Here is an 11,156-nt window from a genome sequence, read left to right as displayed (position 1 = left end):
TGCATGAGTCTTTCTAAGAAAGAATTTTTTTTTTTTTTTTTTAAGGAAATATTGTTCATTCCAGAGTTCTTTCAGCATAATATGCTCGCCACATGTCAAGTGCATATGGTTTGTTCTACTAATGGGCTGTGTTGTTCACACCTGGTTGTTGATGTTGCTTTCTCTTAGGCTTTGCTTGTTGTGTATTTTACACCCTTAGATGTCTTGGGTGGTTTTAAGGTGGTTTATGTGGATACCTGTGCATTGTGTAGAACTGATAGTCCTTCAAGGACATTTGTATTTCATGCATTTATTCATAAAGACCAGAGACAGACTACAGGGAATAATATATGGAAAAAGAATATGTAGCCAGCCGAACACTGGGTCCAGTAAGAGAAAGCTGTTCGATTCTCATATTGAAAAGCTTTCACTGCTTGTCTTTCATGTCAGTTAACCACACAAAGTACTCTTTGAAAAGTTTTCTATAGAAAAAAAAAGAGTAATTTCTCGACCCATACAAGTTAGGGGGTTTATTACGATCAGTGGTGTTGAAATGGCTCATGCACAAAGACATAATTTTCTCAAACTTTTCCAGTGTCCCTCTTTTTTGCCCTCTCGCCCCCTCTCTCTCCCTTTCTATCCCTTTCTCTCTCTCTCTCTCTCTCTTTGGCCCTCCCTCTGCCGTCCTGAGTTGTTCTATTCTGGCTGGGGTTCCATTGTCCTCATCTTGATGCGGGTAGAATGAACCAGCAGGGGAGAGAGTGAGAGAGAGAGAGAGAGAGAGAGAGAGAGCTGTGATTCGCATAGACCTCCGGCCGCCAACCTTCTCCACAATCCATGGAGGCATTTCCCCCGAACAATATCCAGCTTCCTGCTTTCCCCCATCTAACAGCGGCCTCACAATGGCAGAGCCCTGCCAGCCAATCAGTGCCAGCTGCAGCTGGGAAGGGAAAATCTATTCTCCCCGTTAAACTCGTCTCCGGCTTCCCAGCGACCGCCTGAAAGCGTCCCAACCCACCCCCCTCCCTCCCTCCCCCCTGTCCACTCCATTCAGACATGCGGCCTTAATTCAATCATTTCTGTCCTGCTGGCTCCGTACATGTTGTTCTCGTGCGGCGTGCGGCCAGGGGAGGGAGTGCGAGTCGTCATTTGTGAAATAACGCTCACTTTCACGGCAATGTGTGGCGAGTCAAAAGTTAATGACCGCTGTCATTTATGTACGTTTCAAGTGGCTGCCGGGGGAGTGCGCAAGGAGTTTGGTTTCTATTTTTCGATTGTGATATTTTCGATTTCCTCTGCTCTGAAAGATGCATTAGGTACACATACAGTACAGCAGGAGTAACATCATTTAATTCCACAGTTCTATTTATGTATTACATATTCCCATTTTCCATAAGGTAGCCTACAAAAGTTGTCCTTATTTCCTTTCCTTATATAAATATAAGGAAATTGAATTTACTTGAGTGCCCTTGATTGAGTATGTTAATTAACGACTAAATTCTCCATTGTTTCTGGCAATGTTTGCAGGGACAGGAAATGCTCGAGAGTGAAAAGGCACTAGCGGAGGACAGGGAAAATATCTTGCAAATAGGAAATCACTTCTGTTGTTATCTGCATCAACAAACTAGGCTAGTCTAATGAATGCCATTAGCATTCAGGTTCATTAATGAGCAAGAGCAAGCCATTAGGAGCATAAAGGCGATAACTTCATTCATTAGACCAGGGGGCAGTTACTGTAAAGATAATTGTTTTTGCAAGCGACAAGAGCCAAAACATAATGGCTGCAATAACAACCGATCACTTGTTTATCCGTCATTTACAAATAGTGCTTGATAAGAAGTTAAGAGTTCATCTGTCCCTCTTGACTGATAACATACTCAATGCAATAGAGTCAATATGTTAGGCCTTACATTTACTTAATATTTGCATAACCTATATCATGGGTTTGGTAACATGTCCCTTTAATAAAAGGTTATAATAGGTTAAAAATGAATTAAGGTCTACATTACTTGGACAGAAATTATTTAAGATGTTGAATATCCTTTTTATGGTATTTTCCTTGACACATTTTTAGTTAATAGTTCTGATACATTTGACCTTTTTTTTTTACCTTTGTAGCTTTGTGTTGGCTTGACCGTATTATTTAGTAAAAGTCATCACTGACCAAATGTTTTCATATAACAGATTATTTTTTATTAGACATTTGGCAGCTACCCCATATCATGGCCTCGATAAAAGAAGCCCCATAAGGTTATAAATCCCGCCTGATGTAATGCTTTATTGCACGCTGGGTGTCGTGAAATTCTTGGCCTCTTAATCAAATCTATAATTTTATAATAAGGCATCCCTTATGTAGTTCAATATTACATGTAGGGGTTTATTATATTCAGTGTCATTTGAAGCAGCTCATTGGAAACCATGTCTTCCTAGGAAACAGTAATCGGTAATATCTTCCCTGTGCGTTTGTCTGTGTAATTTCAGTGGAGTGTCAATGTTATTATCAGTGCTTTTGTCACTGCAGTCAGCGGCCAGTAGGGCTGTCTTGTCATGACAGCATCTGAGGAGAGAAACAGAGAGACTCGAAGAGTGAGTTGAGAATTCAAAATTCCTGTCTTGTCTAAATCTCTTACATGACCACCTAATGTGGCGCGATAAAGAAGCCTCTCCGGGATTATTGTGAATGTGTGAAGCGCACACTGTCTGACTCCTCTGGTGAAGTCTTTTTAAACCTCTTTCTCTTTCATGGGCCTTGTGGAGAGACTGATCAAAGTTAAAGAGAGCGAATGTCAATCTAAAGATAAATATGAAAAGCAAGCATTGATGGGACTAATGAGGAGTCCACACGTTTCAGCACCATGGACAGCGCCGGCCAATGTGAGCTCTGTTTCTGTTGATAGTTCTTGAATGGAGTGCCTATGCAAACATTTACATACTGTGTATGCAATTTTGTGTAGGCCTATTGTACAATTTCCCTTTAGGGATGAATACATTATATCTATCTATCTATATCTATTTAAACATATAGATCCAGAGCGAGAGAGAGAGAGAGAGAGAGAGAATTACATTAGGAATGGATTTTTGTTTTTAAATTTGGATGCCACAGAAGAACTGGATACTCAGTGACGTTTACATAATTTGACTCTCAGCGAATCCCCAAGACATTATGGGGTTTGACAGGGATTTCATTATATGATCACCTGAGGCGACGTTCCAACCCATTAAGTACAGCTGAAGTAGGCTACAACAGTGGTCTAGTACCAGTTCTTTGCTGTACGCCAACTGATCCATGTCCATGTGGAATATTTGCGCCCATACTATTTATGAATACTATTTAAGTAAACTGTCGAATATTGTGGACAGGAAAGAGCCTTTGTGTGTGATGATGAGTTTGAGAAATGTTGTATTGACATATGTTTGTAGTGTAGGCTACACTTTAAAATCGGACACTTCAAAGCAAATTCTTACACACACTAACACAGAAGAGAATGATCAAACGATCAAAGATCAAAATAACAAAGAAATAAGTAGCAGAGAACTATACATAGACAGCTTTCATAATGTACAAATTTTACTTTACAGATTGTACTAATGCTTTACTCTTTGTCATTAGTGGGTCTTCCATGCAGAAAGAACACTTTAGTTCAGCCCCTTGGTCACTTAGCACGACATCTCTTGGTGTTTATGAATGGAAAATGAACAAAAACAAATCAGATCTACGCAATGGCACCGCAATACTCTTGAGTATTCTACAAATCTAGGCTTATTAAAAATCAACACGGGTCTACAATTCAGTCAAGCAAATTCATTGACTTTTAATGGCAATTTAATTGCTTAGCCTATTGAACGTCTACTTTGTAGATAACTCAAATGCGTTTTCAATTTGTGTCGAGTATTACCTTGCCTGAGCCCAATTAGAAACACCCCGTGAGGCTTCGCGTAAACAATGCCCCTCAGTATATGCAACACAGATAAACACACCTCCTTACTCCACTACTATGCGACTGAAACAACCTTAAAACATATTAAAGCCAATTCAATCACATGTTTTCCAAGGCCGCGGAAGAGTCGAGACGAAATGAAACGCAATATGCCCCGGCAGGTGCATAAACCTCAGTTAAATTAAGAGGAACTCCGTTCACCAGCAGAATGGTGGCTGCAGACTGTTTACATAAGCTCAATGTGCAGGCAACACCCAAACCTCCTGATGCTAACCCATATCAGTTCCAGCTGTTTTCCTTTGGCACCAGATGTGCAGAGGCGGCACCCCATAAACACATCAGCAGTTGGCTGTTTCCGAGACAAACAGTTTGGCTGTTTATGGACTTGGTATGCTCTCAGTACACATTACCATACCACTCTGATATCTCCTTCTTACACCAAAAGGGTCGATGTCATTTTGCAACTAATAATATTTTTTTCATTTTGCAACTAATAGTATTTTTACCTCTTGTATAAAGACTTGACCTTAATAGGCTTTGTACACTTAACATCACACTTAAGATGAATTGTCATCAGGACTAATGGGGCACTGGCTGTCAGGCTCTGGACAACACATGATGTTTACAGATTATGCTTTATTTCACTTGATCTGGGGAAAGTATACAATCTAAAGTAAATGTAGTTTGAAAGGAAACAAAGTATGTAGACTAGAAGGATTAGTTGTCTGGTTTTGTTTTGGTCTGTTTCCATCCACAGCATGTTCTGCCAGGCTATATGGCAGTAATTCACAGCTAGAGCTACACAGACTTCTCGAAAGGAACTTATTACAGGTAATTGCATCATGCAGACTATGCTGACTTCACCAAGAGACAATATGGCGAACATGCTAAAACATGTGAGAAGGGACTGGTTTGAACGGGAAATATTCAGTAATGCGATACATACTTTGCTCTTGATGTTTTTCTCAACTAGAAATACTTTTTGCCTTTGCTACGACATGCTGTGCGGCATTAACAACCCACTCTGAGGCTGCTCCTTTTCACTCTTCTGCAACATTTATCAGCTGATGGTGTGTGACTGTGCAACTGACAGCTGCATGCAAAAGGAGTGACTTCATGCATTTTGCCACAACAGTGCTCTGCTCACTCGGGAATAATTTTCATCTGCTTGACATGACAAGCACTGCCTGGTCAATTCACACATATTGTAGGAGGTATGTGCAACTCCTCATCCTGCCAGATTGACATGAGGGGGCCGTACCATATGAGCAGACACTTAGACAATTGGTTGACAAAAGGTGGGTAATTGGCAGTTGGAAACTCAGGGAAGAAAGGGGGAAAGAAATAAAATAAGATGAAATGTCACCCTTTGTCATTTCTCACCCACTGATTGATGCACCCTTTCATTTCCCACCCGGTGCGATTTCACTTTGGGCGAGCACAATAAATAAGATAAACCCTCAAGTATCAGCGTGTGTCGTCTGAAATGAGAGATCAAATGGTCAGTTATCTCTGTCGGCTATCTGTCTCCGCTCGCGTTATGGCCACTGATCTCACAGAGAGATGAAATCCCTCTGTTCCCATCCGCTGCGTCTTTAGAGGGGCCCAGCCTGAGTGGACACGACCTGGACTGATAAATGCAGATAAGGTGTTCGGGAGAGAGGTGACACCTGTGCCACCTGGACACTCCATTTTCAGTGTCCTCCAAGTGTTAAAGTGTATCCGCTAGAAATCAGCGCACCTGTTCATGGGAGGCCTGGGCCTGCTCATCACAAGTCCCCCTCTGGCAAGGTTTAGCTCGTTTCAACTGGAGTGGAGTTTGGTTAGAATTAATTGGATTTCATGTCATTTAATACAGCCTTAATGAAAGCTTCCATCTATCAGATAGAGCCTGCTGCAACCCTGGCTATTACTATTACCGTCTTCATTTACAGTCTTCAGCATTCTACATTTATACATGGCTTTCTTGTAAACTACATGTCAGTATAGTGTTGGCAGAACGTGAAAACTTGTAATGGTGATTCATTGTTTGTTTTTTCCTAGCTGGCTTTCGATTAGCCTATTTTGTATTCTGTACACAGTAATTTAACAGTGTTAGTTGGCATTGTATATTATTTGAATTCTTATCCTCATGGTCAGATAACCCCTATCCTACAAGGAATGTTATGGAAACAGTATAGTCTCCCAAGAGGCCAAGGCATGTTAAGGATCCTCTACATCTGAGTAATAGTATGAGCTCATTGTTTATTCTGCTGGCTCTTCAGAGAAAAAGAAAAAACTTTCCCTTATCGAAGAGAAGAATTGAGCCCTTATTCAAGGAACCCCTTTGGGATGTGATGTGTATAATGCTAGAGGATGAACCATGGCTGAATTTCTTCCCCTGCCTAAATATTATAATAAACTGTCCAAAGGTTTTCCTATTAGTCTGCATGATGCATTGTAATGATTTTACATTATGTAATGGAGATGCATATTAATGGAAAATGAATCCATAGCCCAATGTCTCCTGAAATTGTGGGCTTTTATGAACACAGGCTTTCCCCTTCTACTCTTTCACACACACACACACACACACACACACACACACACACACACACACACACACACACACACAAATCTTTTTCAAAGAAATCACATTATACAGTCGGCCACACATCTACATCTGGCAACACATCGTGTCTTTATCATTCTGATGCCAGCTCGCCACGCTCGCTGATAAACGAGTTAATACAAATCAGTAAGGATGCTGAGGCTTCGCCAACTCCATTTAATACATGACACAAATTAGAAAATAAAGTGGCACAAAAGCATTAGCATTTATTCGCTAATGTTGTTTCTACCCTCCGCTTGTAATTCATTTGTAACTGTGGTCTGAAAATAATCACTGTCGATTTGAATAGCAGACCTGCCAAATTTACATTTTTTATGTTTTTAAAGATTTGTTGCCATATTTAGAGTTACATGGGGAAAGATGGAGCGCTGACTTCAATTATGCTCCGAAATCCCCCCTTTATTAAAAAGCATCTACAGAAATCGTTTTTGAAAGGGTCTGATAATCCGATGTTTTGAGATTTTGTTTCTCTCAAGTCTTATAAGATTCTGAAGACTGACTCAATTTGGTTGTTTCTGTGAGCTACACAAATGCTCACGCGCTCACTGCTGGGCTCATGGTGGGATCACATCCAACGCAGGCTCGTCTCCTTCCTCTTATATTAGGCTTCATATCTCCGTCTCAGTTCTTGAAAAGGCGGAAACGGAGGAAACCATGGACAGCTTGGGAAACATGAAACAACCTAATACTCCATTTCCCCACCACAAAGTGTGCTTAAAGCTGATCTGATTTTTTTTTGTAGGGGTGGGGGAGGATTATAAAGGATTTGGTATAGTTACTGTATAAACCCATGGGGGGTGTAATGAGGAGAAGCTTTGTAAATCTTCATAGACACAGTTTACCTGTGACAAGACATAATGAAACAAGACCTATGCAAGAGGAAAACCTATGCACACACACACACACACACACACACACAATACATGCACATTTTCACGCAGGCATACTGTCATGCACACACACATACACACACATACACACACACACACACACTAAGAGCCCTTGGGTGTAAACTGCATCTGCAGTGCTGTAGCCAGTCTGTTGGTGTGTCGTCATGTCACTGTGACATGTGGAATTGTGACAGTGCAGTTTCAGATCAGGACCACTGAAATCAACCACCACATCAATTAAAGTGATAACTGGACATCATTAACATCAATCATTTGCATGGAGAACCTTTACAATGTTAAATGCAAATATGTAACTGTTTCATTGGTCATTTTTGCCATAGTAAAGACCATCCACTTCTGGTCTCAGAAAAATGGTCATAGATCCCAGGCATTGGGAATCCATAAGCACAATACACTTGGAGAATTCTTTTCAGCAGAGGGAATCATAATTAGTGTCTCGAGGCATACACACACACAAGCCAGTGCAAAGTTATTTGGACTTCACAGCAAACAGCCCTCCTGCACTAGTCAATACCTCATCATTCTGAATCACTCACAACAAAATGCACAGCAAACAATCAGCAGCGAGCAGATAGGTGTAATCAAGGAGCCGATCACTTCAGCAAACACTTTATAGAACAAACTCTGCCTCACCCTTGCACAGTCTCCTTCATACCTGTCTGTCATATCTCACTGTGTACTGTAGACTACTCACTATACTAGCACAAAAAACCTGACCGTAAGTTTTCCCCAGTGGAACAGAAAGAGACATACATTGACAGGTGCACAGGTAAAGCGAAAGAGAGAGAGAGAGCACGATGACCTAGTTCAATGTTAAGAGACCTAAATCACATTCCCATTGCATTGAACATGGTGACAGCGGCTTTGTCACCCAGTCAGCCATCTGCTTCCACTGGCCCCAGGCCCGGCATTAGGGGTTAGTGCTGCCCCGCACAGGTTGGCCGGGGATGGAAGTGCGAACGAACGCCACAGTGGAGAGACTGGGACCTCGGCACACAGCACCAAATGGCTAGCCTCGCTTGTGTACTGTGCACCCTTATGTAATAGCCGCCATATGGATTTCAGCTCATTAACGGCTCTCAATAAGACAAAAAACACTGAAAAAAAACAACTTCCTCGCCACACCTGTTCTTGGAGATACTGTTTCTAGGGAAAATGTTTTTCAAAAGTTTGTCTGTAGAGCAGAGGTACAGTAGCACTCCTGTTGTTGTTGTTTTGTAATACCCTAGCATTTTAAAATGTATAATTAGCCAGCCTTCCTCTTATTCCATTTCCTACATGTTTTTGTCAGCATACTGCAGCAGTGATTTGTATAACAATTTCACAGCCACATCAATGCCTTGGCATGAATAATACCTCTAATGTGATTTCCACATAGTCTTATAGTCATTTCACATACTTTAACAAAATGGATTTCTCTTAACACAGGTGTATAGCTTGAGTCTTAATGGCCACAATCGAGTCTTATTATCTCAGGTAATATTAGAGGTACGCTGAGGCAATGGAGGAGACCGAGCTCTTCTCTTATGAAGCAATGATACGCTTGCATGACTTCACTGGCATTGACTGATGCATGCGTGCTGTGGTTGAGACCAGTGCTGAACACACATTGAGCAATTAATGTGTGAAAAAGTGTGAAATAGGGGGAGTGAGTTGTGTGAGAGAGAGAGAGAGAGTGAGAGAGAGAGAGAGTGCTGGAAAGGATTCCCCAGTTTAATTATGCCACTGTAGTGTTTAGTGACCGGTAACAGTTATTAAGCACAAAGAAATGATTCAAGAAGACATTAGAGTAAGTGCGATGGCTGTGCAGTGACTAATTGTTGTGAGTGGAGGGACAATGGCTGCTCTTTGCGTTTGGGGCGAGGCGGCCTTTATTGCCTGTGTGTTTCCTGAGACTGATTCAAATTAATCTCTAAAATTAGCTTCGTAAATGCCAGTAAAGTGCAGCGGCGTGCCACTCTTGAGTCCCAGCTGAACTCTGCGGTGCCCTACTGCTTGGAGAACTCGACAGTGAAAAATACAGATTGTATGGGGTAAAATGTGCATGTTTGGCACCCCGCGCACGTAACACATTCATATTCCATTTTACCACACACATTACACCCCAAATGCAGAGCTGCATCAAGGTTGAACACATGCTATTCCACCACTGCGTCACAGCAAGCATTCCACTCCGTAAAAATGAGAGATGCAGTTTAGTTGCAAATGGTCTCTGGTTCTTCCAAGGCAAAGGAGAAATCAGAAGGAAAACATATGCGGGTTTAATGTAACAAAAATATTTCCATTTATATGGCATGTGTATGATAACAGCTGGGTTTATCACCCGTGGAGTTTTTTCCTAATTATTCGCCTGGGGACAGAAGTCTGTGGCTCCCATTTTATGATACAGGCCGCTGAATGGGATTGGAAAGTGAGGAGGATGCTTTGACTGTCACAAGCACTGAAAGAAGCCGTCAAGTCATGGCTTTCCACCCACCACTGTGCCTCTGTAAATGAATTCATTATACTTTCGCTTGCATATACAGCGTTGCCATGAAATTCCATTAACACTCAATGGCAAAGTTTATCAGGGAAATTAATTAAGGGAATTCTGATTGCAGAGTGTGTATGGATGAGCAACATCCACTCTGGAAGGAGAAGCAGGCATGCCTCTCTAATGGATTCCCAAACAACGCACAGCGTTTCTATGGGATTAAGAGCTGTAATTGTTGGTCATCACTGTTGAGTGGCACTTAGCAAGCCTCTACATGGGCTTGTATATGTGCTCAAAACTTCACAGGTCAATGTGCAGTTCCTGGCTGCATTGATTCCACACATTTCTTCCCTCCATTTCCTTCTCACAAAGAAGAAAGCTTTTGGTAAACAATAAACAAAGAAAAACACATTTGGTAAAACTAAATAAATGACTGGAATTCATGCTAAACAATGAAGGTGATTGACTGAGTGAAAAGTGGGTCCCACTGTGCAGAAGTGACTCTGATTAAAATAAAATAAAAAATAAATAAAAGTTTGTTTGTTCATGAACCTGATCCCAGGAGGATTTTGTGTTGGAATTTTTATTTTGGTCTCGAGGCAGACGGATCTGGGGAATCTCACAAAATCTCCTTGGCAGGGAGTTTTTTTTACCTGACATTTGCATCTCACAGGCACCGCGCTTGGAGCAGGAGTTTATATCGTGACACAGCTTTAGCAGGATTTCACTGAAGATACGGAGACAGTCCTGTTCTGGAGGCCACCGGAGAATTACTGGGAACGGAGGAAGAATTCCTTATCGGAGAGAGAATAAAAAGAGAGGATAGAGAGAATTGGGGGCGGGGTGGAAGAGATTTATGATCAAATGGGACTCAAAACAACACATTCTCCTAAGACCATCACTACAATACCACAGAAAACTGCCTCAAAGAGATCAAAATATCGAAAGTTGGAAAGTTTGCTCAGTCTGTGTTGAGTGATGCACTAATAATGGCTGTCAGCGTGGAGTCTTTAAATAAGGCTGAAAAAGGAGCTCGCTGCTGAGTAACCGCCGCGGCGTTTGGATTGATTTCAGATGACTGTGCCTACACAGTGGATTCCGGCGCATCAACAATGCAGACATGGAAGAGAGGGATAGCATGTAGCACTTCCCACACCACCCCCCAAGCCTCCCCCTCGCCATCTAACTACAGTGGTTGCCGTGGAAACATACAAAGAGATTGCTAAGCATGCGGTATAAGTTCT

The sequence above is a fragment of the Alosa pseudoharengus genome, unplaced genomic scaffold, assembly GCF_046254945.1.
Source record: "Alosa pseudoharengus isolate Yale_2024_CS ecotype anadromous, Long Island Sound unplaced genomic scaffold, YU_APseudo_1.1 YU_APseudo_1.1_scf_21, whole genome shotgun sequence".
NCBI classification, from domain to species: Eukaryota; Metazoa; Chordata; class Actinopteri; order Clupeiformes; family Clupeidae; genus Alosa; species Alosa pseudoharengus.
Note: the sequence above shows the minus strand (reverse complement) of the source record.